At 38.8% G+C, this 25663-nt stretch overlaps 1 protein-coding gene and 2 pseudogenes across 7 annotated transcripts in view; 1 reads left to right on the plus strand and 2 right to left on the minus strand.

Moving 5' to 3' along the window:
* The window catches only part of SIK3 (SIK family kinase 3), a 235311-nt gene that overhangs the window by 200540 nt on the left and 9108 nt on the right, over positions 1 to 25663 (minus strand). The gene's annotated exons all lie outside the window — the stretch shown is intronic.
* Positions 377 to 19628, minus strand: LOC105876084 (histone-binding protein RBBP7-like; annotated as a pseudogene).
* LOC105876081 (large ribosomal subunit protein uL11-like) lies at positions 24838 to 25325 on the plus strand (annotated as a pseudogene).

Genomic DNA, 25663 nt, shown 5'->3' on the forward strand with positions numbered 1-25663 from the left:
ATATCTCAATCAAGTTGATTAAGAATATCAAAATCGGCCGGGCGCGGTGGCTCACGCCTGTAATCCTAGCTCTCTGGGAGGCCGAGGCGGGCGGATTGCTCAAGGTCAGGAGTTCGAAACCAGCCTGAGCAAGAGCGAGACCCCGTCTCTACTATAAATAGAAAGAAATTAATTGGCCAACTAATATATATAGAAAAAAATTAGCCGGGCATGGTGGCACATGCCTGTAGTCCCAGCTACTTGGGAGGCTGAGGCAGAAGGATTGCTTGAGCCCAGGAGTTTGAGGTTGCTGTGAGCTAGGCTGACGCCACGGCACTCACTCTAGCCTAGGCAATAAAGCGAGACACTGTCTCAAAAAAAAAAAAAAAAAAAGAATATCAAAATGCTATTTTGGAAAAAAAATCTATGAAATTATCACATTTCCTAAGATGTTTATATTACCTCCACTAGACATTTTCAAATCTTTAGACACTCTTATGAAGAATCTCAGAAAAGGCTGGGATTATCATTTCATTTTACAAATTGGGGTGGGGTAGGGAGGCAGGGCACACAATGGTTGCAATTAATAGCATGAGCTGGGAAGTAACATTACCATAGGCAGCTCTGTCAATGACAATGAAACAACTGTGAACTAAAATAAAATCTTAAGGCTCACCCGCACTGGCTGACTAAATGGACCCCCTCGCCAAAGGAATATCCTAAAACTAAATTGCCTGCCAGGAAGAGGGAGGTCAGACATGCCTCATGTCCCCCTCTCTTCTTGGGGACATCCTTTGTAACCCATCAACAGGCCTAAGGATATGCAAGACAAGTCTGCAGGTTCTCAATTTATACAACAAATATATTCTGGCTTATATCTGATAAATAGCTCCTTATAAAACCTTCCAAGCCTTTAGACAAAGCTTCAGGTCTTTAATCAATTACAAGTCAAAAAATCTTTAAATCCACTTATAACCTGTACGCCCCCACTTCAAGATGGCCCACCTTTTTGGGCCAAACCAATGTATGCCTCCCGCATATTAATTTATGACTTTACCCGTAACCCGTCTCCCTGAAATGTATAAAACCAAACTGTAACCCAGCCACAGCAAGTCCATTTGCTCAAGGTTTCTTGGGCGTGGCTCTGGGTCATGATCCTCAAATTTGGCTCAGAGTAAATCTCTTTAAAATTATTTTACAGAGTTTGGCTTTTTTTCCATTAACACAACCACCACCCAACACACTGACAGAACAGAAGATAAAGGAAGTGCTGGGTCCTGATCTGCTGGAAAAATTGTGTAAAACCATGGAAAAAATAAGGACAAAGAAAAATATATATTTCCAGGAAGAAGGTAGGATGAGAAAAGACAAGAAATGCCTAAGGTCAAAACTACCTATATTTACCATACAATATCTCAAATATTAAATAAAAAGAAAACGAGTAATATGGAAAACAATTTCCTTAATATAAGTAAAGTGAGTAGAAGGAGCTCAGTGTCTCAGATTTCCCTCAACCTTTTTTCTAAATGGTAAGTACTTTTTGTTTTTAGTATGACCAAAATACTGTTATCCTACCTAAACAGAGAATAATTCCTTAACATCAGAAATCCAGTCAATGTTCCCCAATTGTCATGTAAATTTTTAGTTCAAATCAAGATGTAGGATTATTTCACAGGGAAAATGGTTTCCTTTTCTCCTGTTCCATGGTCTTTTATCCCTTTGATTTCATACACTTACCTTCCTAATTTTTAGGTGTAGGCAGAAGAGCATTTCCTTGTCCCAGTAGGCTCTACTCCCTCTTAATAAAGAAAATATCCCAGCCAGGCTCGGTGGCTCACTCCTGTAATCCTGGCACTCTGGGAGGCCAGGGTGGGCGGATTGCTCAAGGTCAGGAGTTTGAAACCAGCCTGAGCAAGAGCAAGACCCCATCTCTACTATAAATAGAAAGAAATTAATTGGCCAACTAATATATATACAAAAAATTAGCCAGGCATTGTGGCGCATGCCTGTAGTCCCAGCTACTCAGGAGGCTGAGGCAGCAGGATTGCTTGAGCCCAGGAGTTTGAGGTTGCTGTGAGCTAGACTGACGCCACAACACTCACTCTAGCCCAGGCAACAAAGCAAGACTCTGTTTCAAAAAAAAGAAAAAAGAAAATATCCCTTCTTATTCCCAATACTAAAGTCTGCCATTACCCCAGAGCTTTTAGCACATTCAGAAAAACTTTTAATTTAATCACATAGCCTCCCTCCTTCACATTTAAGTTGCTGCATTCATTTACTACTTAGGAAAAGATTTGATCTCTAACAACATAAAATGTAAATAATGTAGGCCCATTAAAAGATCATTTTCCATTTCTATTAATCTTTCTGAGAGTTCAATACTGAATTTTAAGTTATTACATTGTCTGCTTCCCATTTTAAATGAGTTGCTTTTAACATTTAACACTACATGAACTAAGACATAGCGATAGGCATTTAAGACCAAAAGATGACTGCATAGTGCTAGGCAATCAACACTAGGTTAGCTATGTTCCTTAGTCATAAAATGTATCCCTCATTATAACGTCACAAGGTAAACTACATAAGAAGCTATGCAATGATGAACTCAAATGCAACTCCTTTGCTAGAAAATAACATAAATGCAGATGGTGAATCAGTGGGGTCATTTTCATTCACTTTTAGCATAGATTAACAGAAGCAGAGGCCAGGTGCGGTGGCTCAAGCCTGCAATCCTAGCACTCTGGGAGGCCGAGGTGGGCCTGAACTCAAGGTCAGGAGTTCAAAACCAGCCTGAGCGTGAGCGAGACCCCATCTCTACTATAAAAATAGAAAGAAATTAATTGGCCAGGCATGGTGGTACATGCCTGTAGTCCCAGCTACTCGGGAGGCTGAGGCAGGAGGATTGCTTGAGTCTAGGAGTTTGAGGTTGCTGTGAGCTAGGCTGACGCCAGGGCACTCACTCTAGCCTGGGCAACAAAGTGTGACTCTGTCTCAAAAAAAAAAAAAAAAAAAAAACAGAAGCAGATAGCAAATGCTAGGCAAACAACTAGTAGGAATTTTTTAAGGGCATACCCTTATTACTACTTTTACTACTTCTAAATTCCAAGAGCTAGTAACTTCAACATTCAGCAGAGCATACTCAATCAAAACCCTTTTAATTACTTGGGCTCACCATTGTGGAGGACAAAAAATAACATGACATATCAGCCCTTACAGAAATTATACTCTAGCTCAGTGGTCCTTGACCTTTTTGGCACCAGGGACCAGTCTCACGGAAGACAATTTTTCCACAGATGGGGGGCAGGGGGTGATGGTGGATGGTTTCGGGATGATTCAAGCACATTACATTATTGTGCAGTCAAACCTCTCTGCTGATCTGTATTTGCAGCGGCTCCCCAGCACTAGCATCACCTCCTCAGCTCCACCTCAGATCATCAGGCATTGGATTCTCATGAGGAGCACGAAACCTAGATCCCTCGCATGCGCAGTTTACAGTATGGTTTGTGCGCCTGTGAGAATATAGTGCATGCTGATCTGACAGGATGTGGAGCGGCTGTAAATACAGATGAGCTTCACTAAGCCTGCCACTCACCCACCTCCTGCTGGTGGTGGGGGCTAACCTGTGTGAACCAAATTGAAAGAAGTGCAGCTCACAGAAGGGACGGGTCAACAAGGACTACAGAAGTCAAAGAGAACTAGCTATACAATGATCAGACTTGAGCTGAACCTTGAAGGCAGGGCAGGACAGGAATAAGTAACACGAGGATAGACTATAAGCTCCTGAGGGCACAGACCATGTCCCTTTCTTGTTCACCACCCCATGTCAATGCCTGGCACAGTGCCTAGAACACAGTGGCACTCAAATATTCGTGGATGAAATAGAAGGACAAATAAAAGGAAGGAAGGAAAGAAGGGAGAAAAAATAGGCATTCCAAAAAAGATTTTTTAAAATAAAGATTAAATGTGGCAATTCCATGAGGCTGTGAAGAAAAACAGAATAGTGAGAAATCAGGTAAAAACAGGCAAAATGAATCCAAACCATGCATGGTTTTAAAAGTCTGCCAACAAAGATATAAAACTTATCACATAATGAATACTAAAGTGAGTATGTCCAGAAAGCACACTGTTACATTTCCACTTTTTAAGAACACTAACTAAAAGTATAAATGGCAATTTTTCCTAAGGTTATTTATCTTTTAATATTATCAACATAACCTAGAAAGTGTGCTAACATTTCTCCAGAGAAGAACCAATACCCGTACCTAATACATATGAATGATTTTTGTCCCCAATATTTTTACTATCTGGAAATGTGATTGGGTTATTACTGAGGTCAGTCTCTTTGACAGTTGTATAATCAAATGACTGAGACACACCACAATTAAGGCAAGAGACAGGAGAATGTAGCCTAACAGAAAAGCCAGTGACTAACACTGAATCACAGTTTCCAAGTGATTGTTTCACCAGTACGTCAACCTCCCATATCAATACTCAAATACAATGGTTACTGGAAGTATATCAAAGGTATTAGCCAAAAAATATACACCAAAATTTTTCAGGATAATGCTAAGGAATTGAGGGCAATAACACTTGTTGGCCAAAGTTTGTTAAGTCAAGGAGGTTCTTACCTCCTCAAACTTCACAGTGGGAGGAGAAATCATAATTATGGTGATCTCAGTGTACATGGATCCTTCAGGCAACACCTCCCACCCCACCCCACAAAAAAGAGTTCTAGGTCCTGGTTACCACCAGCTATGGTCTTCAGTGGCGGCTATGTAATCTCTATATAAGAAGAACTTCAGAAAGTACAACCTAATGAGGGAAGGAAGCACTGGAAATTTTATCTTAAAGCTACATATGTATAGCAAGCACATTACTTTACTATAAATTATATGCATATTCAGAGTGAGTTTGCCAGTTCTTAGTATCTCCAGTGGTCATTTTCCTTAGCATTCCTTCTCTTCTTTCAGCCCAAATCCATAACAGACAAATGATCTTGTTATATATGAACACTTTTTATAATGGCAGTAATAGAATTCTAGTATAGTTATGTATAACCATGATTAGAATTTCACTGTTCAATGTGGATGTCTAACACCTGGTATCATGGAAAGAACAAAGCCTTAGAATCACATAGGCCTACTTATAAATCTCAGCTCTACCATTTAAAAGGTAAAGGACCTTGGACAAGCTATCTAACTGAACCTCAGTTTTTTCAATGGAAACTAGATACAACAATAGTTACTTTGCAGTTTTTGAGGGGCTAGCAAAAATTATATGAGATGTACAGAACACAGCAGGCATTTAGTACATGGCAATTATGATGGAAGGCTGATAACTAGGCTTACACTCAGGTTTCTAAATAGTATAAACTATAAAATGAAAGCATGAATCAGTTTCATATCTTCCTCTCTATGTCTAGCTATAGGATGACTTACCCTTGTATAATTCATCTGGTCTCTAAAGGAAAAAGGCTTTCTCCCACTCCCTAGCCTTAAGACCAAAATTGACTAACATTACAGCCATCTCCTTGTAATTAACATGCTATTATCCCCTCCCTGACCCTGTGGCTTCTAAGAAAATTCTGTGTTTTCACTATTGCCTGTGTTTCTGTTTTATGGCCTTGGCCAAATACATTCTCTTAAATTTTTTTTTAGGAGGCAGGGTCTCTGTCACCTAGGCTATCGTGCAGTGGCACCATCACAGCTCACTGCAGTCTTGAACACCTGGGCTCAAGTGATCCTCCTGCCTCAGCCTCCCAAGTAGCTGGGATTATAGGTGCAAGCCACCATACCCAGCCTCCCTTAACAAATCTTGAATGCTAATTTACCCCCAGTCTATTCTAGGGAGCTCAGTCCCTAGTTTCTCAAGTACCACCATGTTTTAGCTTATCATACTACTACACTCCAAGACGGCAATCAAACTATGATGCTCTGCCAGTGCCTACATGCTTTATGTCCCTGTAACAGGCTGATATCCAGCTCTTCTCACTCCTGGCAAACAGGATCCTGATTTCTGGAATAACAGGTATATCCCCTCTCTCTCCCAAGCTTGTCTCACCCAGCTTTATTTCCTCTTATTCTCCCATGCCCACTTCCCTACAATCCCACAACAGTATCTGCATTTGGGGTAAAGCAGAAAGATACTCAAATATGAGTCAGAAGACCTTGTTTCTACCTCTGCTACCTGAACTAGATCCGAAGGGATATACTTCCTTCTGTATAAATGCTGTGCTTACCCCATAAGATCATAGCAAGGCTCAAAGAAGACATTTATGAACACACTATACAGATTTTAAATATTATTGTAACAAGTTGCTATTATGACTTAACATTTACTTATCAATATAAAACTAACATTTTTTAAATTCTCTAGCATTACTGTATTAGCAAAATCTTAGCAACAACTCAAATGGCTAAATGACCAAAAAAATAATTATGATACATCCCTTCGTTGGAATACTATGCAGCTTTTTTTTAAAATTAGAGAGCTCCTTATAGAGCTACATGTAATAATTCTCAGGATACAATGGTGAAAAAAGAAAGATGCAGACGAGTATGTATAATATAATCTACCACAATTTGTTTTAAAAGAGGGAGTAGAGTAACAGATATTCACATTTACTTTATACATGTATTTTGGGACATTAAGACATATAATACCAACTGCCCATGGAAAGGGGGACCTGGATGACTGACTATAGGGTATGTGTGGGCAGGATACTTTTCACTGCATTTCTCTCTTGTGTTGCTTTTAAATTTTGAGCCCCTAGTTCCCTAAATGGGGTAGAAATATCATCTCTTTGGCTGGGCGCAGTGGCTCATGCCTATAATCCTAGCACTCTGGGAGGCCAAGGCGGGTGGATAGTTTGAGCTCAGGAGTTCGAGACTAGCCTGAACAAGAGTGAGACCCCATCTCTACTAAAAATAGGAAGTTAATAGGACAGCTAAAAATAAAAAATATATAGAAAAAATTAGCCGAGCATGGTGGAGCATGCCTGTAGTCCCAGCTACTCGGGAGGCTGAGGAAGAAGGATGGCGTGAGCCCAGGACTTTGAGGTTGCTGTGAGCTAGGCTGATGCCATGGCACTCAAGCCTGGGCAACAGGGTGAGACTCTGTCAAAGAAAGAGAGAAAGAGAGAAAGAGAGAAAGAGAGAAAGAGAGAAAGAGAGAGAGAGAGAGAGAGAGAGAGAGAGAGAAAGAAAGAGAGAACATCTCTTCATCCAACTATAAACCTGAGAAATAAGTTGAACCATTAGTAAGAACAATATATCTAATGTTCCTTTCCTAAGCCAGCTTCAACTTCACAATCACCACGACCTAAAACAAACTATATTCCCTTTTACGATTTCCTTCCATTAAGTGACCAGAGTTAATATATACCATCTAGTCAAACTTTCTGACTTGCTAATTAGGTGTCTATGTTGCTACTCATGTCCACATTCAATGTTATTTATAACTCTTAAAACGTACTGTTTTAGGGTTCTAGTGCAAGCCTTAAAAGAACCCTCTGAAGCAAAACATTTCCTGCCTTCAGGGCATGCTGGGGAGCCATTCCAAAGCTATCTTTTCTGAACCAAAGACTGAGTTCTGCCTGGTAATCACTCAGGAGTCACCACAGGATCCAAGCAATCACTAATCTGAACTTCAGCTATTAGATGGTTATGATGCAGACCATGCCCCTATTTATAAAAGAGTAAATTGTGTTAATTTCCTCCAATCTGGCAGAAAAAATATTCCTTCCAAACCTTGCAGAATAACTGTTCCACGGGGATAAGTAAAATTTACCAAGACAACATTCTCCCAAACCTAAACTTTAAACGATATTGCCTTAAACACGATTTTAATTATAGTGGAATGACATAGCAAGACTTGAAACACTGCTCAAAAGAGCAGCTCATGCTACCTCCATTCTTGCTCCCCTATGGCAAGCAGGTTATTTTTGGACCTAGCCTATGAAGCAGCACTTTGTTGACTATGAGCTTCATCCTCTGAATATTCCTTTCACATTCAACCTTGGTCCCCGCTTTCTGGCACAGAGCTCCAAAACCTCAATGGAATACATAATGAAATGCTGGGTTACTTTAGGACAAAAAGGTTAAGCCTACAAAAGCCTTCTAATTGGGAAATCTCTTCCATGAAAGCATATAGAAATTTGCTGACTCTCTATTTTTTCCCTTTTCTCTTTTTCCAATAGCTACTTGCTTTCACCAGAGCAAACCTTCAGTCAAACACAAAAGCCAACCACCTAGCAAGGCTCAAATTTACAGACAGGTGTTTTGCAAGCACAGTAAATCTCAAAAGTAACAAATCAACCTGAGATAGCATCTACTAACAAGCTACTCATTGGTGTGCTGGGAGACTAAAAGTATCTCGGTTAAGACTAGCATGGAGAAAAAATTGTTTTAAATAATAATACAATTAAAAGAAAAGTCAGTCCATTTTCTACCCACAGAAAACTTGCAAAATCAATCCATGAAAGTCAGCTAGTCCTGCCACATAAAAACCCTTTATTCCAGAGTTATTTTCAGTAGCACTTAATTCCAGGGTGGAGACCAAGGGTCCCAAACGAACCTATTTGAGTATTTCTCTACTTTAATAATTCTAAAATCCATGGTTAGGACTTTTTTTAAAAAAAGACTTTATTTCTGCAAAGCCAATCAAGACGTGTTGGAAGGAAACCGTGTAAAAGTTATTCTTGCATATTTGGGAACAGTAAGCAGTCAGTTTGAGAAAATGAGGACTTAAAATAGTTGAATCAAAGGCAGTACCATGCTACTCTCATTTTAAAACAATGGTGATGTTCTTTCTTAAGCAACATTCTTTTCTTCCCTAATAGCTACAGTATGATACAGTATTCAACAGCTCACTTGAAAGTGCTAGAATCAGACGGTAAAGAACACCATCCCATCCCATTTACATTTATTTCCTACTGTACAATGCCTTTTTAGCACTTGAGAAATCACGCATTCATGTAGCATTATGTTCAACAGAAACATCTTTTGTACTATGGTGTTTAAGATCCTTGTCCCTCCAGTGCCAATGTTGTGACATCTGACTCTTCATCATTTTGAATATTTTTAGCCATTTGCCATACCTGCATGATGTGATCCTCAGACACTAAGCAAATGACCCAAGGCTCATTGGGGTTACAACTAAAATTTGAAATCTTGGCAGTGTGTCCTCGATAAATAAATAGTAGTTCTGGAGGCCCATCTTCTGCAGATTGTTCTTCTCCAATTTTACTTAATCCCACACATTCAGGTGCGATCAATACCACTTGAATAGCTTCATTATGTGGAGACCAGTGAACCTGGAAAACTTCATCTTTAGGAAATTCAAAGGCATGGAGTTTTAATATTAAGTTATGCAGATCCCATAAAGCTATGGTCTTATCTGCAGAGCTGGTTGCTAGAATGAACTCACCACAGGGATTTAACTAGAGGCAGTTGACCTCAGCAGCGTGAACATCCACCAAGTGACTGGGTTTGAAGGTGGTACTGGATCTGGTGTCCCATATCATAAGTTTCTGGTCATCAGTGACAGAGCCAAACAATGACTCGTGCAGCAGATACCAGGCCACATCCTCTACCACAGCTGAGTGGCCAGTAAAGATGCTGCAGCATCCACAAATCTGCCTTCCTTTGGTCCTCCCTTTATATCCCACAGACAGACAGCATGGTCGTCGGATGCACTTAGGAGATGTCCACTCAAATCAGAATTCCAGGAAAGATCACAGCCTTCCTTTTGATGACCTCTTTTTTTTTTTTTTTTTTGAGACAGAGTCTCGCTTTGTTGTCCAGGCTAGAGTGAGTGCCGTGGCGTCAGCCTAGCTCACAGCAACCTCAAACTCCTGGGCTCAAGTGATCCTTCTACCTCAGCCTCCCGAGTAGCTGGGACTACAGGCATGCGCCACTATGCCCGGCTAATTTTATATATATATATCAGTTGGCCAATTAATTTCTTTCTATTTATAGTAGAGACGGGGTCTCGCTCTTGCTCAGGCTGGTTTTGAACTCCTGACCTTGAGCAATCCGCCCGCCTCGGCCTCCCAAGAGCTAGGATTACAGGCGTGAGCCACAGCGCCCGGCCTTGATGACCTCTTAACCTAAGATCAGGATTACATTTTCCACTTGGGTCTGGTTTAGCAGGATGTTTTGTATAGTCAAAAATCAGGCCGGGCGCAGTGGCTCACGCCTGTAATCCTAGCTCTCTGGGAGGCCGAGGCGGGCGGATTGCTCGAGGTCAGGAGTTCGAAACCAGCCTGAGCAAGAGCAAGACCCTGTCTCTACTATAAATAGAAAGAAATTAATTGGCCAACTAATATATACACAAAAAATTAGCCGGGCATGGTGGCGAATGCCTGTAGTCCCAGCTACTTGGGAGGCTGAGGCAGGAGGATTGCTTGAGCCAGGAGTTTGAGGTTGCTGTGAGCCAGGCTGACGCCACGGCACTCACTCTAGCCTGGGCAACAAAGTGAGACTCTGTCTCAAAAAAAAAAAAAAAAAATCAATACATGAGAAGGTGGTGTTTTTATAATAGCAATGATGTGAGAGGGGTCTGCAGCATGTGACAAGCACAGCTTATTTCTCCTTCATGATTAATTTTAATTTCACATTCAATGTTTCCTGTGACAGAAACAAAGCCACCAAATTCACCTTTGTCACTGTCACAGTGGGAAGCATCAAACTGTGCATCATCATTGGGAATATGTACTCAAGTAATCACCAGATAATTCTGCTCATCAGATGTATGAGTCCCCAGTGCTAACCAATGAAGGACATAATCCTTTCCTTCCAGTTTAGTCACTTCAGGAAGCCACTGAAGAGATAGGTCATAACCAGGCCATACAGAAACAGTGTATTCTTCTTCCAGATTTTTATAATTCTTCATTGATGACATGCTCCTCCACAGTATCTTGAAACATCTCTTTACCAGCCATCTTGCACCAGGTCGTTCACCCCTTGCTGCCCCTCGGAATCCCCTAAATAGCCAAGCGCAGCGCAAACACTGGTGCTCCCGCCTTTCCCAGGCACGTCATGCTCTCCCAATTCTCAAAGCCTGAGTTCTGGCTTGCAGTCCGGGTGCTCCCCAGGCACCGTGTTCTTCTTTCCTGACTCCTCCCCACTCTCGGGTACCGAGATCTGGGGTGCTCTTCTCTCTCCATGGTTAGGCCTTTTTTAAAAGTCTGAAAGAACTTGATAAAACCACTGTTGTTTTGTTTTTTTTCTTTTTTAAGAAAATGGATAATCATGTGAAAATACACTTGTAAATTAGCAGTTATTCAGAATTAACAGAGTTTCATGGAAGCACTGTAGAACAATATTCCAATCAAAAAGAAAACAAAATTTTTTTACAATAGGCATGGTTTCATTAGTATTGTTCCCCAGACATTAAATTTCTGTTTTAAACTTCTCTAATAATCATAAAACCTGGTTTCTGCATGAGAAATACAGAAAATCCCAAGAGAATGGTCTATTTCATAGTTTAAAATTTTACAAAGTGATTAATCAGCAATGTTACTCGAACTTCACTCAAGTCACAGCCAATGAATCAGTTGAATATAGCATGACCCAGGAAAGTAATATGTCATGCATGAGGTGGAAAGTCAAGAGCTATAAAATTAATTCCCTGTAACCGTTTTAAGTAATATCTTTTCCATTATCTGCTTTGACATCAGCTAGGTGCCAACACAATTATCTTGATACCTTTCCTGCCATCTACCCTCTGTGTATTTTGCATTAAAAGACTTTGAGAAAAAATGAGGTTTTTTTGTTTTTTGGGGTTTGTTTTTTTTGAGACAGGGTCTCATTCTGTCATTCTGTTTTCTGGGGTAGAGGGCAGTGACATTGTCATAGCTCACCGTAAGCTCTCAAACTTCTGGGCTCAAGCTATCTTCCTCCCTCAGGCTCCTAAGTAGCTGGGACTACAGTCACACACCACCACACCCAGCTAATTTTTCTCTTTCTTCTAGAGATGGGGTGTTGCTCTTGCTCAGGCTGGCCCTGAACTCCTGGCTTCAAGCAATCCTTCTGCTTTGGCTTCCCAAAGTGCCAGGACTAGAGGCATGAGCCACCGTGCCCAGCCTGTGATGTCTTTCTAGAAATGCCCAAAGTTATACAATGGGAATTCTCTTTTTTTTTTTCCCCCTAAAGAGACGAGTCTTACTATGGTGCCCAGACTAGACTCAAATTCCTGGGCTCAATGATCCTCCTGCCTCAGACTCCGAGTAGCTGGGACTATTGGCAAATACTACCACACCTGGCATAAGAGTTTTTAAAATGATACTTAAGAGATTGAGCCAGAACTAACAATGTTATATCCTTGAAAAACTCTTCACCAAGTAGCACCTCCAAAATTATTTCTACTTTGCAGGCTGACTCTCAGGATGGATTAAATCTTTAATTGGTAAGTTAAATAAATGTTTCCTATGGGCTAGCAAAAAGTTTTACTAAGGGAGATCACAAAGCTTCCCAAACTGTGGCATAATATATTTAAGGGTATTTAAGGCTAGCCTTCCAAATATACTTTAAACAGTATGAAGCCATAGAGCCAGGCATAGTGGTACATGCTGGTAATCCCAGCTACTTGGGGGGCTGAGGCAGGAGCCCAGGCAGTTCAAGACTAGCCTGGGTACCTTTGTGAGACCTTGTCTCACTAGAAGAGAAGAGACAAGAAGTAGTAAAAAGCTATGGCAATTAAAGCTGTACAGCATCAAAGCAAGTAAAAACAGTATAATCAATGGATTAAAGAGTTTGGAAATGTACACAGGTACCTATGGGTGCTTTGTAAATGATAAGGTAGCTTTTTGAATCAAGAGGGAAAAGAAGGATTATTTAGTAAGTTGTATCAGGACAAGCTAACCATCTGGAGAAAAACCTAGATTCATACATTCAATAAATGGAGGATACTGGCTGGGCACAGTGGCTCACGCCTGTAATCCTAGCACTTTAGGAGGCCAAGTCAGGAGGACTGATTTAGGCCAGTAGTTCAAGACCAGCCTGAGGAAAACAGCAAGAACCTGTGCCTACAAATAAAATACAAAAATTAGCCAAGAGTGGTTATGTGTGCTTGTAGTCCAGCTACTCAGAAAGCTGAGGCAGGAGGATTGCTTGTGGCTAGAAATTTGAGGTTGCAGAGAGCTATAATGATGCCACCACACTCTAGCACAGCAACCGGGCGAGACGCTATTTCAACAACAATAACAACAAAAATGGAGGGCCCATCATGTGGCAAGCACTGTGCCTCATGAAGATAGGAATAAGGGGGAAAAATGACATAATCCATTGGCCTCATTTGTAATTAAGTGAGAGGAAGAAAGTCATTAATAATCACAAAATAAATATAAAGTTACAACTCCAATAAATTTCATACTGATACCTATTGTCATTTGGTTTATACCAAAATGCATTTCACATGAAGCAAAGATTAAAATTTAAAAGTAAAACATAAAAGTAGATGAAGAAAATGTAGGTAAATATTTTTATTAAATTAGAATAAAAAGTCAAGAAATCATAAAGGGAAAAAAAGAGAAAAATCTAACTGTAAACATAAAAATGTTTACATTTTACATTATACACATACACAAAGTCACAAGACAAGCAAAAATATCTGTAATATATTTTATAAGGTAACTAATTTCCCTAATATTCAAAAAGCTATTACAATTAATGAGAAAAGGCCAAAAGCCCAAAAGAAAATTAGATAAAGGACACAGACAACCAACAGACAAATTAAAAAATGCTCAAATGCACTAATAAATAACTACAAACTACAATGACATTTTTTTTCACCTGTCAGATTGACTCCCTAAAAACACCAGTTGCCAGGATTAAAGAGAACAGAAAAAGGACTGTCACACACTCTTTGAGTGAATTAGCATGGCCCTACTTGGAGGACAATTTGGCAACATTCACACAATTTTAGGCACTCATACTTTGCCCCAAGCATTCCATTTCTAGTAAATTATTCTATACAATTACTGAGAAAATGAAGAATCTAGCTTCAAAAAAATATCCTAATATTGCATATATCATGATGGAAAAGTATATATAAATTTTGGAGAATTTACTCATAAGTCAGACCTAATAAAACTCTTGTATTTTTAAAAATTTAAATAAGTCTAAAACTTAAGAGTCTTCTCAGTAAATGGTAAATAGTGCAATACCAAATACATGGAAAAGAAACACTAGTGTGCAAATATAAATGTGCAAAAACAACTGATGTAAAATTTGTAATTTAAAAAAAAGCTGATGGCAATACTAAAATCTATCAATATATTTATTATTTAAATAAATTGTATTATATTCATAAAATAGAATACTCTGCAGCCACTAAAATAATTGAGACTAGGGCAAAATGTATCGACATGGAAGAGTGTTGGAGATAAATTATTAAATGAAAAAACAAGTAGCAAACTAGATTGTGGTATGATCCCTTTTTAATAAAAAACATAAAATGTTAACATGTGAATGGAAAAAAATCTAATTATAAAATGTTAACAATGTTTTCTTCAGAGAGAAGGAACCTCCACTTTCTTTGTTATACATTTTGTAAAATTTGATTATTGCATAAGATACGTGTATTGGATAGATAGACAGATAGATAGGTTTTTGTTTGCGTGTTTGTTTTGAGACAGGGTCTTGCTCTGTCTCCAGGCTACAGTGCAATGGCATCATCACAGCTTTCACTGCAACTTTAAACGCCTGGGCTCAAGCCATCCTCCTGCCTCAGGCTCCCAGGTAGCTGGGACTATAGGTGCATACCATCTTGTCTGGTTGATTTTTCTATTTTTTGTAGAGACAAGGTCTCACTCTTGCTCAAGCTGGTCTCAAACTCCCGGCCTCAAGCATTCCTCCCACCTCGGCCTCCCCAAAGTGCTAGGATTACAGGCATGAAACACTGAGCCCCGCCAGACAGATGGTTTTTAAAGAGTCATTAAGGCTAGAATATGTCCTGGGAAAGGAAGAATATATGAAAATGGGAGAGAGGTACAGAATGAGCCTGGAAGGATATTCTGTAAGAATATCTTACAGAGGAAAATAACCACAAAAGAACATATAATTTCAGAGGCAGAATAAGTGTATAAATTAAGAAATTAGAGAATCAAAGTTAAAAACTTTCATATTACAAACAAAACTACCAAGAAAGTGAAAAGACAACTCACAGGATGGGAGAAAATATATGTAAATCATATATATAAGGGCCTTGCATCAATAACATATAGAACTCTTATAACTTAACAATAAAACTTAACTTATAACTTAACAATAAAAACTTATAACTTATAATAAACTTAACAATATAACTTAACAATAACTTATAACTTAACAATAAAAAGACAAATAACCTAATTTTTAAAATGGGCAAAGGACTTAAATAGACATTTCTCCAAAGAAGATATACAGATGATCAATTAGCACATGAAATGGTGCTCACCACCTTTATTCATTAGGACAATGCAAATCAAAACCACAATGATATACCACTTCACATCCACTGAGATGGCTAAAATCAAAAAGACAGAAAGTTTTGGGGCAGGTACTGGCTCTCCCCTATAATGCTAGCACTGACCGTGGGAAGCTGAGCAAGAGGACTGTTTGAACTCAGAAGTTCAAGACCACACCCTAACAACAACAACAAATTAGCGAGGCAAGGTAGTGGGTACCTGTAGTCTAGGTACTCAAGAGGCTAAAGCAGGAAGATCACTTGAGCCCAGGAGTTGGAGGCTACAGTGGGCCATGAATATGCCACTGCACTCAGCCTGGGTAACAGAGTGAGACTCTGTCTCAAAAAAACAAAACTGGACCCTTATACATTGCTGGTGAGAATATAAAATGGGGCAGTCCCTTTGGAAAACAGTTTGGCAGTTCCTCAAAAAGTTAAACATGGGAGTCACCACATGACCAAGCAATTCCACTCCTAGGTATATACCCAAGAAAAATGAAAACATTATGACCACACAAAATTTGTACACAAATGTTCATTACTGCATTATTCATAACAGTCAAAGAGTAGAAACAATACAAATGTCCATCAATTCAAGAATAAACTGGCTGGGCACAGTGGGGCTCACACCTGTAATCCTAGCACTCTGGGAGGCCGAGGCGGGAGAATGGCTCAAGGTCAGGAGTTCGAACCAGTCTGAGCAAGAGTGAGACTTCATCTCTACTAAAAATAGAAAGAAATTAATTGGCCAACTAAAAATATATAAAAAAAAATCAGCCGGGCATGGTGACACATGTCTGTAGTCCCAGCTTCTTGGGAGGCTGAGGCAGAAGGATCGCTTGAGCCCAGGAGTTTGAGGTTGCTGTGAGCTAGGTTGATGCCATGTTTCTCTAGCCAACAGAGGGAGACTCTGACTCAAAAAAATAAATAAAAACAAGAATAAACAAAAGGTAGTACAGAATATTATTGAGCCATAAAAACAAATGAAATTCCAACATATGCTACAATGTGAAGGAACCTTCCAAATACTATGCTAAGTGAAAGAAGCCAGATACAAAGAGCACATATTGTATGACTCTATTTATATGAAATGTCCAGAAGAGGCAAATCTATAGATTTGGGCTGGGCAAGGGAAGTTGAAAACATGAGTAGTGACTGCTAATAGGTATAGAGTTTCTTTTAAGAAGGGTAACAAAAATGTTCTAAAATGTATTGTGGGATGGTTGCACAGCTCTGTAAGTATACTAAAAAGACATTAAATTGGGTAAACTGTATGGTCTGTGAAATATACCTTAATAAAGCAATTCAAAAACCACAAATAAAAAAGAAACTAGAAACCCCATGAGGTTAAGTGATTTACCCAAAATCAAACTGCCAGTGAGTAAAAACTGGAACTAGAAAAACATCCCCTAACTCCTACACCGGTGCTCAGTTTATTACTACAGATTATCTCAGGCAACTCTGATGCACCAAAAAGTTTCACTAAAAAGCTGGAAAAGTAGAAAACGCTGGTATTAGCATAAGAAAAGGGAGATAAATTTAGGTAATGAAATTTGGTTGTCAAAATTTAACGTGACTCCAAAATGGATTCTTGGCCTAAAACTCATGCCTAAAACTTATGTTGTAAGAGGTTGTGACTCAGTATTAACAATACTGTTTTTAGTAACAGCTCACTTAGAGCAGGGCACTGGATGCAGCTGCTGACTCAAAAGAAGGAAAATGAGATCAGAAGGGGCAGTAGGCTAAAATCATTGGCTAGTCTTCTGCATATGTCAGAGGCCAAAGAGTAACATGCTTCAAACAAATTATTTTATTTTTAAGGATTGGAAAACCTTTTAAAGAGATCCTAACAATTAATTACCTCTCAGAATTACTATGCAATGTAAGATATTTAGGTGTATTATATGAAAGTGGTGTTCTTGCAGCTGACTTCGACACAAAGATCATTGCCAGAATACAACTACCCCATTTGACTAGAATCACAATATCCCTGTTGATACAGAAATGGAAAGTAAGCCAAGAACATACAATCACTAAAAACATTATTTTGAGGGTTTAAAAAAATGAGCCAGTAAAAAAACTCAACTATTGTCAGAACATTGCTTATGCAACATTAGAACATTTTGACAGAAGGAAAGGACAACAGGAGGCAGGAAGCAGAAAGAGAAGAAATCCTGCAGGTGCCCATCTAATCCTAATAAGAAACATACAGCTCTGCTCCTGCTTTCCACAATAAAAACAATTCTGTTTCTTGTGGCATATGAACCAAGATTTCTTCTGTCTGAAACAGAAAACAACTTACTACACGAAAATGTCAACTTGTTCCATGGAACACTACACTGGCAGTGAACAGATATAAACCTTTTAAACTAGAGAGTTTAGGCTGTTTCCTCACCAAGTTTTTAATATCATTGGCCCATTATCAAATTCAGTTCAGTTCATGCAAACTCTAACTTAAGTGGACAAAAATATCACCCTGAAGTATATACTATAAATAATAAAGGTTCTATAAATTATCTTGTCCTCAAATTTCTAACAGCTTTGGCTTATTTATAATTTCTTTTTTTTTTTTAGACAGAGTCTCACTCTGTTGCCCGGGCTAGAGTGCCAGGGCATCAGCCTCGCTCACAGCAACCTCAAATTCCTGGGCTCAAGCAATCCTTCTGCCTCAGCCTCCCAAATAGCTGGGACTAGAGGCATGCACCACTGTGCCTGGCTAATTTTTCCATATATTTTTAGCTGGCCAATTAATTTATATTTTTAGTAGAGATGGGGTCTCGCTCTTGCTCAGGCTGATTTCAAACTCCTGACCTTGAGCAATCCTACCACCTCAGCCTCCCAGAGTGCTAGGATTACAGGCATGAGCCAGCTTATTTATAATTTTAAATTAATTCAGAAGTTCTCTTAACCCACCTCTACTCAACCAACCAGCCAAAATAAAAATGCTTCCCCTTTTCTCTGTAAAACAATGGATGTCCCCAACATGCAAACTCACCCCAACTAATAGCTATTGTCTCTGATTCCTGGAAACTTCCACTCCCAATATTAAGTTGCATTCTTACCAATAATTAATTGTTTTTTCCCAAACCTATTTATGCCAATTGCTCCTGCTATTATACATATGTAATTTAATTAAATATCATGTAAAGTGACAAAAAAATTAAGAAAAAAACGACGTTTCTTTTTGTGTTTTTTTTACTTTGGATCATTTACACCAAAAAAAAGACATGTTGCTATGAAAACTAAGTTAAATATTTAAAAAGACTTGCTAAAGTTAAATTAGATGTGGATGAGATAAGCATAAAATATTGGGGGGATCATAAAAATCAAAAGGGATTTTGTAAAAATATTGTTTCGCAAATGCCTTTAAATTCCTGTTCTGCTTTAAAAAAGCAAAGCAAAACTGGAAATCAAAGGTAAGGAATTATGAGTGTATTTAATGGAAACAAGATGAAGGAACTCCAATTGGTACACAAAGAAAAGGCCTTGGCCCTACTTCAAAATATTAACTAATGTATTTCTTAAACAAACAAATTGCAAGGAAAAAGAACGGGAGGGGAAACCTATAGAATAAAACAAACATTTTTTTTAAAAACTTAAGAGATCAATATAATGAATTTATTTAGATACTGATTCAAACAAACAAGAGATTAAAAAAATAAAAAATACGTTGGGTGTGGTGGCTCATGCCTGTAATCCTAGCACTTTGGGAGGCAAGCCGGGAGGATCACTTGAGCCCAGGAGTTCAAGGCTGCAGTAACCTATGATCGTGTCACTGCACTCCAGCCTGGGTAACAGAGTGAGACCCTGTCTATAAAAATAAATAAATAAACAAAAATTGTAAAATATATATGACAATCGTGAAAATTTTAACACTGGTTTGACATTTAATAATATTAAGGAATTACTGCTATTTTAGGTAGGATAATGATACTGTGGGATTTTTTAGAAAAAAAATCCTCATCTATTCAGAGAGTCATGCCAAAATATTTATGGATGAAATGATAGAATTCTGGAATTTGCTTCAAAATCCAAGGAGAAAGGGAAAGGGTATAAATGAAAGATTGACCATGAGATGACAACTGTTTAAACTGAGTGACTGGTCAATCAGGGGTTCATTATACTATTCTATTTTTGCTGATGGAGATTCACTATATTATTCTCTCTACTTTTGTTTATGTTCAAAATCGCCCATAATAAACAGTTTTTTTTTTTTTTTTTTACACAGCTAATTGGACTGAATAATAAACAGTTTTAAAAAGATTAGCACATGAATGTATATTTCTGATTTCCCTACTTTATCAGCTTTTCCCCCAGTTAACTAAGCCAAATCATTAACCCAACTTATTATATTAGAGGGCTTCTAGGGGAGATAAAAAAAAAAGGCCCAAATCATTAGATGCCCAAAATGCAGATAACTCCAAACAACAGTGGTAACCCCAAAACATTCTAAGAACAATATTCCATATGGCCCAATTACTCCTGGAAATCTCTTAACCCATAAAGCATAGTGCATAAAGTAGATCCAAACATGATAGGGCTGCTGCATTATCATATTTATTCACATAATTATCTCCCTCACAATCTCCTTCACTGTCTTTTCACCATTAAAAAGCGGAAGTGGGCCGGGTGTGGTGGCTCACGCCTGTAATCCTAGCACTCTGGGAGGCAGAGGCCAGCGGATTGCTCAAGGTCAGGAGTTCAAAATCAGCCTGAGCAAGAGTGAGACGTCTCTACTATAAATAGAAAGAAATAAATTGGCCAACTAAAATATATATAGAAAAAAATTAGCCGGGCATGGTGGCACATGCCTGTAGTCCCAGCTACTTGGGAGGCTGAGGCAGCAGGATTGCTTGAGCCCAGGAGTTTGAGGTTGCTGTGAGCTAGGCTGATGCCATGGCACTCACTCTAGCCTGGGCAACAAAGCGAGACTCTGTCTCAAAAAAAAAAAAAAAAAAAAGAGGGAGTAACAATTTACAACCTTCATTAATCTCTGAAATTCTCACTCAGGTTTTCCAAATAACAGTTATTTAAAAATCAAAGGTACAGGCCAAGCCTGTTGGCACACACCTGTAATCCCAGTGCTTTGGAGGCTGAGGCAGGAAGACCGCTTGAGCCTCAGAGTTTGAGGCTGCAGTGAGTTATGATTGCACCACTGCACTCCAGCCTGGATAACAGAGCAGATCCTGTCTCTTAAAAAATAAAGATTAAAATTAAAAATTAAAAGGTTCAGGTAATCAGAGTCTGTTTCTCATTCAATACCTTTCTTCTTCATTCAGCAATTTCTCCAGTTTAGGTTTATGTCCCTTATGAAAGGAAAGAATGATGATTCATAAAATGCAACTGAGAGATTAGATTCACACTTATTCTTTTCATTCCTCTTCCAGGTTTGGTTCAGGAAAAGACAGATGAGGCAGCTGCTATAATCCTCTTTCAATTTGTACTATATCTACGGCATTAGGTTTAAAGAAGCAGTAGGGACTTAAAAACCCTAAACCCCAAGCCAACAAAGGCAGAAGGGGAGACAGATAAGTTAAAGAGAGCCAGTGGGGCTGGTTGTGAGACAGGCCTTTTCGTACACTGCTGGGGAGGTTAAACCTGGTGCAATCTTTCTGGAAAATAATGTGGCAACATACACATCAGATGTCTTACAAACATGTGTTACCTTTGGCCCCGTAATTTCACTTTCAACAATCTATCCTGAGCAAAGAATCAGAATCACATCAAAGATTTGTGTACAAAATGGTTATCACAACAAATGTGTAAAGTAAAAAACTGGGGGGGGGGGGAATGGGCATTTATTGAAACCTTAAAATCTGTACCCCCATAATATGCCAAAATAAAAAAAAAAAAAAAACTGGGGGGGAAAAAAAAACCTTTAAATCACAAAGTAGGTTCAAAAAAATAGCAGTCATATCACGGAAAGGTACATGTAGATTAAAACTGATATTTACTAATAGTTTCTAATAATGGGAAAATACTTATAATGGTAAGGGGGGAAAGGAATAAAATAGTATATCAATATGATCTCAACTATTTAAAAATATATAGGTAGAAGTAAAAGTATTTTACAATATTAATAACTATTGCCTCTGGGTAGCAGGATTTATCAGTGATTTTTTTCCTTCTGCTTCTATATAATTTTCTGAATTTGGCCAGGCATGGTGGCTCATGCCTGTAATTCCAGCACTTTGGGAGGCCAAAGCAGGAGGATTGCTTGAGGCCAGGAGTTCAAGACCAGCCTGGGCAACATAGCAAAACCCTGTTACTACAAAAGATTAAAAAATTAGCCAGGTATGGTGGTGTACACCTTTAGTCCCAGGTACTATGGAGCCTGAGCAGGGAGGATTGCTTGAGCCCAGGAGTTCAAACTTACAGTGAGCTATAACACCACTGCACTCCAGCCTGGGCAACACAGTGAGACCCTATCTCTAAAAAAGAAAAAAAAAATCTGAATTTTGCCAAATTTCTTCCATGAGCACAGATATTTTTATAGTAAAAAAAAATAATAATAAGGCAAAGTGATTATAGAGAACCAGTAACAACCGACAGTGTGGTTAAGGTAAAGGAATTTATGCTTAATACCTATTGTCTTCCTTCCTCTATTAGGTTCAAGCTGTAAGCATTCAACTGCTCCTCTAACTTAACCCTTTGACTACCCTAACAAGAATCAAATCTATCTTCTTGTCGTCTAGTACCAGTAGTTGCTACTTTTTGCATACAGATGATACAACAAATACTAGTTGATTTAATTCACTAAAGGTAAGGACCATTAAAAGTAACCAATTAAAATTAAGGGCCAAGCAGGTATATGAAAAAATGCTCATCATCATTAGTTATCAGAGAAATGCAAGTCAAAACTACAATGAGATATCTCACCCCAGTTAAAATGTCTTTTATCGAAAGGCAATAATGAATAGCTGGTGAGGATGTGGAAAAAGGGGAACTCACCTAAACTGTTGGTAGGAACGTAAATTAGTGCAACCACTATGTAGAACAGTATGGAGGTTCCTCAAAAAACTAAAAATAGAACTACCATATGAGCCACCATTGCCACTGCTGAGTATATATCCAAAGGAGAGGAATTCAGTATATCGAAAAGATATCTGCATTCCCATGTTTACTACAACACTATTCATAATAGCCAAAATATGGAATCAACCTAACTGTCCATCAACAGATATATGGATAAAGAAATTGTGGTACATGTACACAATATTATATAGCCACAAAAAAGAATGAAATCCTGCCATTATATGGATGGAACTGGAGAACATTTAAGTGAAATAAGCCAAGTACAGGCCAGGAGCAGTGTGGCTCACGCTTGTAATCCTAGCACTCTAGGAGGCCAAGACGGGATGATTCCTCAAGGTCAGGAGTTCGAGACCAGCCTGAGCAAGAGCGACACATCTCTACTAAAAAAAAAAAAAAATAGAAAGAAATTAATTGGCCAACTAAAAATATATACAAAAAAATTAGCTGGGCATGGTGGCACATGCCTGTAGCCCCAGCTACTTGGGAGGCTGAGCCAGAAGGATTGCTTGAACCCAGGAGTTTGAGGTTGCTGTGAGCGAGGCTCATGCCACGGCATTCTAGCCAGGGCAACAGAGTGAGACTATGTCTCAAAAAAAAAAAAAAAGAAAGAAGCCAAGTACAGAAAGGTAAATCTCACATGTTCTCACTCATATGTGGGAGCTAAATATTAAAAACAATTGACCTCATGGAAACAGAGAGAAGAATGATGGTTACCAGAGGCTGAGAAGGATGAGGGTGGGGGAGGGGGATAAAGTGGGGATGGTTAATGGGTACAAAAATATAGTGAGATAGATAGAATGAACAATATTTGATAGAACAATGAAGCGACTATAATCAACAATAAGTTAGAGAATAATACTTTAAAATAATTAAAAGAGTGCAATTGGAATGTTCCTAACACAAAGAAATGATAAATGCCTGAGGTGATGGATACCCCAATTACCCTGATTTGATTAATTGACATTGTAGGCCTGTATCAAAATATATGTACCCTATAAAGATATACAACTATTATGTATCCATAATAATTTTTAAAAAATTTTTTGGCCTCTAGTATATCTTGGAAATAATTTTTTTTTAATTTTTTAAACAATTAAAAGCCAGTGACAAGGAAAGTTTGTCTTTGGGTTTGATTTTTTATTTATTTTTAAATTTTTTTTGCAAGGCCAAAGCTAAGAAGATAATGCTTTGTTTTTTAAATCAGATCACTTAGTATCAAGAAAAGAACAAGAAGTAACTCAACAAATGGTTTGAAGTTATTTTCAGGAAGTGCCAGCAGACCAAGGCAGTCTGGTAGGTCTCCAAAGGCAGAGAGGCTCCAATGCAGAAGAGGCTGACTATACTGACTATATCTCAGGGAAATAACCCACTGGGAGCCTAGATATGCAAGAACCTTCCATTTTAAGTAAAGACTTGAATTTAAATTGCAGGATTTACTGTAGATACACATAATGAAAGTTTGAGATATGGCAAAATTCAATTACTTGCCCAGAAAGGTTGTGAAATCTCCCTACCCAGAGGTTTATAAGAAAAAGTTAGAAAATTATTAACATTCTTAACATCTTAACTAGAGATTAAAAATTCTAACAGTAAAAGTCTAAGATATATTATGAGTATAGCTGGGTACAGTGGCTCACACCTATAATCCCAGCACTTTGGAAGGCCAATGCAAGAAGATCACTTGAGGCCAGCAGTTCAAGACCAGCCTGGGCAATGTAGTGAGACCCTGTGTCTAAAAGGGAAAAAAAGCCAGGTGCAGTGGTGCATGCCTGTAGTCCTCTTGGGAGGCTGAGCCAGGAGGATCGCCTGAGCCCAGGAGTTTGAGGCTACAATGAGATATGATCACACAACCGTACTCCAGCTTGGCTGACAGAGCAAGACCCTATGTCTAAAATTAAAAAAAAAAAGAGTATATAAACTCAGCTCTTTTTTAATACTTATATTCATTTACTCAACAAATATATATAGACATTGTACTAAGCACTAGGAATACAGCAGTAAAGAACAGATTAAAATCCCTGACTTCATGAAATTTATATTAAACTATCACTATGCCATCTTAACTAGCAATAGAAATTAGACATTTTTTTTTAATTTTAAGTAAAATGACTTTTAGAAATTTCAAGTATGTCTAAGCACTATCTGAAGGTAAACAGCATCTAGCACTTGGAAGGAAGCCTTTAATAATCAGTTATGAAACCAGACTCAAACTGTGGCTGAGGTATTGGGGTGGCAGGAAGAATTCACTTCACTGGATATTCCTTTGCACCTTTTAAATTTTGTGCCAGCTTTCTGTGTTTAGCTCAGAGGAGGCCAAAGTCCAACTTTCTTCAGCTGTCCTGAATCCAGGTTCATCTGACACCAGCCGCCTCCACCATGCCACCTATGTTCAACCCCAAGAAGATCAAACTCATGTACCTGAGGGGCACCAGTGGCGAAGTCAGTGCCACATCTGCCCTGGCCCCCAAGATCGGCCCCCTGGGTCTGTCTCCAAAAAAGGTTGGTGATGACATCACCAAGGCAACCAGTGACTAGAAGGGTCTGAGGATTACAGTGAAACTGACTATTCAGAACAGACAGGCCCAGACTGAAGTGGTACCTTCTGCCTCTGCGTTGATCATTCAAGCCCTCAAGGAACCAACAAGAGACACAAAGAAACAGAAAAACATTAAAACGGAAATACCCGTTTTAATAAGATACACTACGAGATAGATGCAGTACTGATCTTTCGCCAGAGAGCTCTCTGGAACCATTAAAGAGATTCTGGGGACTGCCCAGGCTATGGGCTGTAATGTGAATGGCTACCACCCTCATGACATCATAGATGACATCAACAATGATGCAATGAATGCCCAGCTAGTTAAAAAGTACAAAGGAAAATATTTCAATAAAGGATCATTTGAGAACCACAAAAAAAAAAATTTCATGCCCTATACCATATATTTATAATTTTAATAAATAATTTTCAAAAGTTTATTGGATGCCGGGCGTGGTGGCTCACGCCTGTAATCCTAGTACTGTGGGAGGCCGAGGCGGGCAGATTGCTCAAGGTCAGGAGTTCGAAACCAGCCTGAGCGAGACCCCATCTCTACCAAAAATAGAAATAAATTAATTGACCAACTAAAAATATATATACAAAAAATTAGCCGGGCATGGTGGTGCATGCCTGTAGTCCCAGCTACTAGGGAGGCTGAGGCAGTAG

Source organism: Microcebus murinus, chromosome 4 (genome assembly GCF_040939455.1).
Source record: "Microcebus murinus isolate Inina chromosome 4, M.murinus_Inina_mat1.0, whole genome shotgun sequence".
NCBI lineage: Eukaryota > Metazoa > Chordata > Mammalia > Primates > Cheirogaleidae > Microcebus > Microcebus murinus.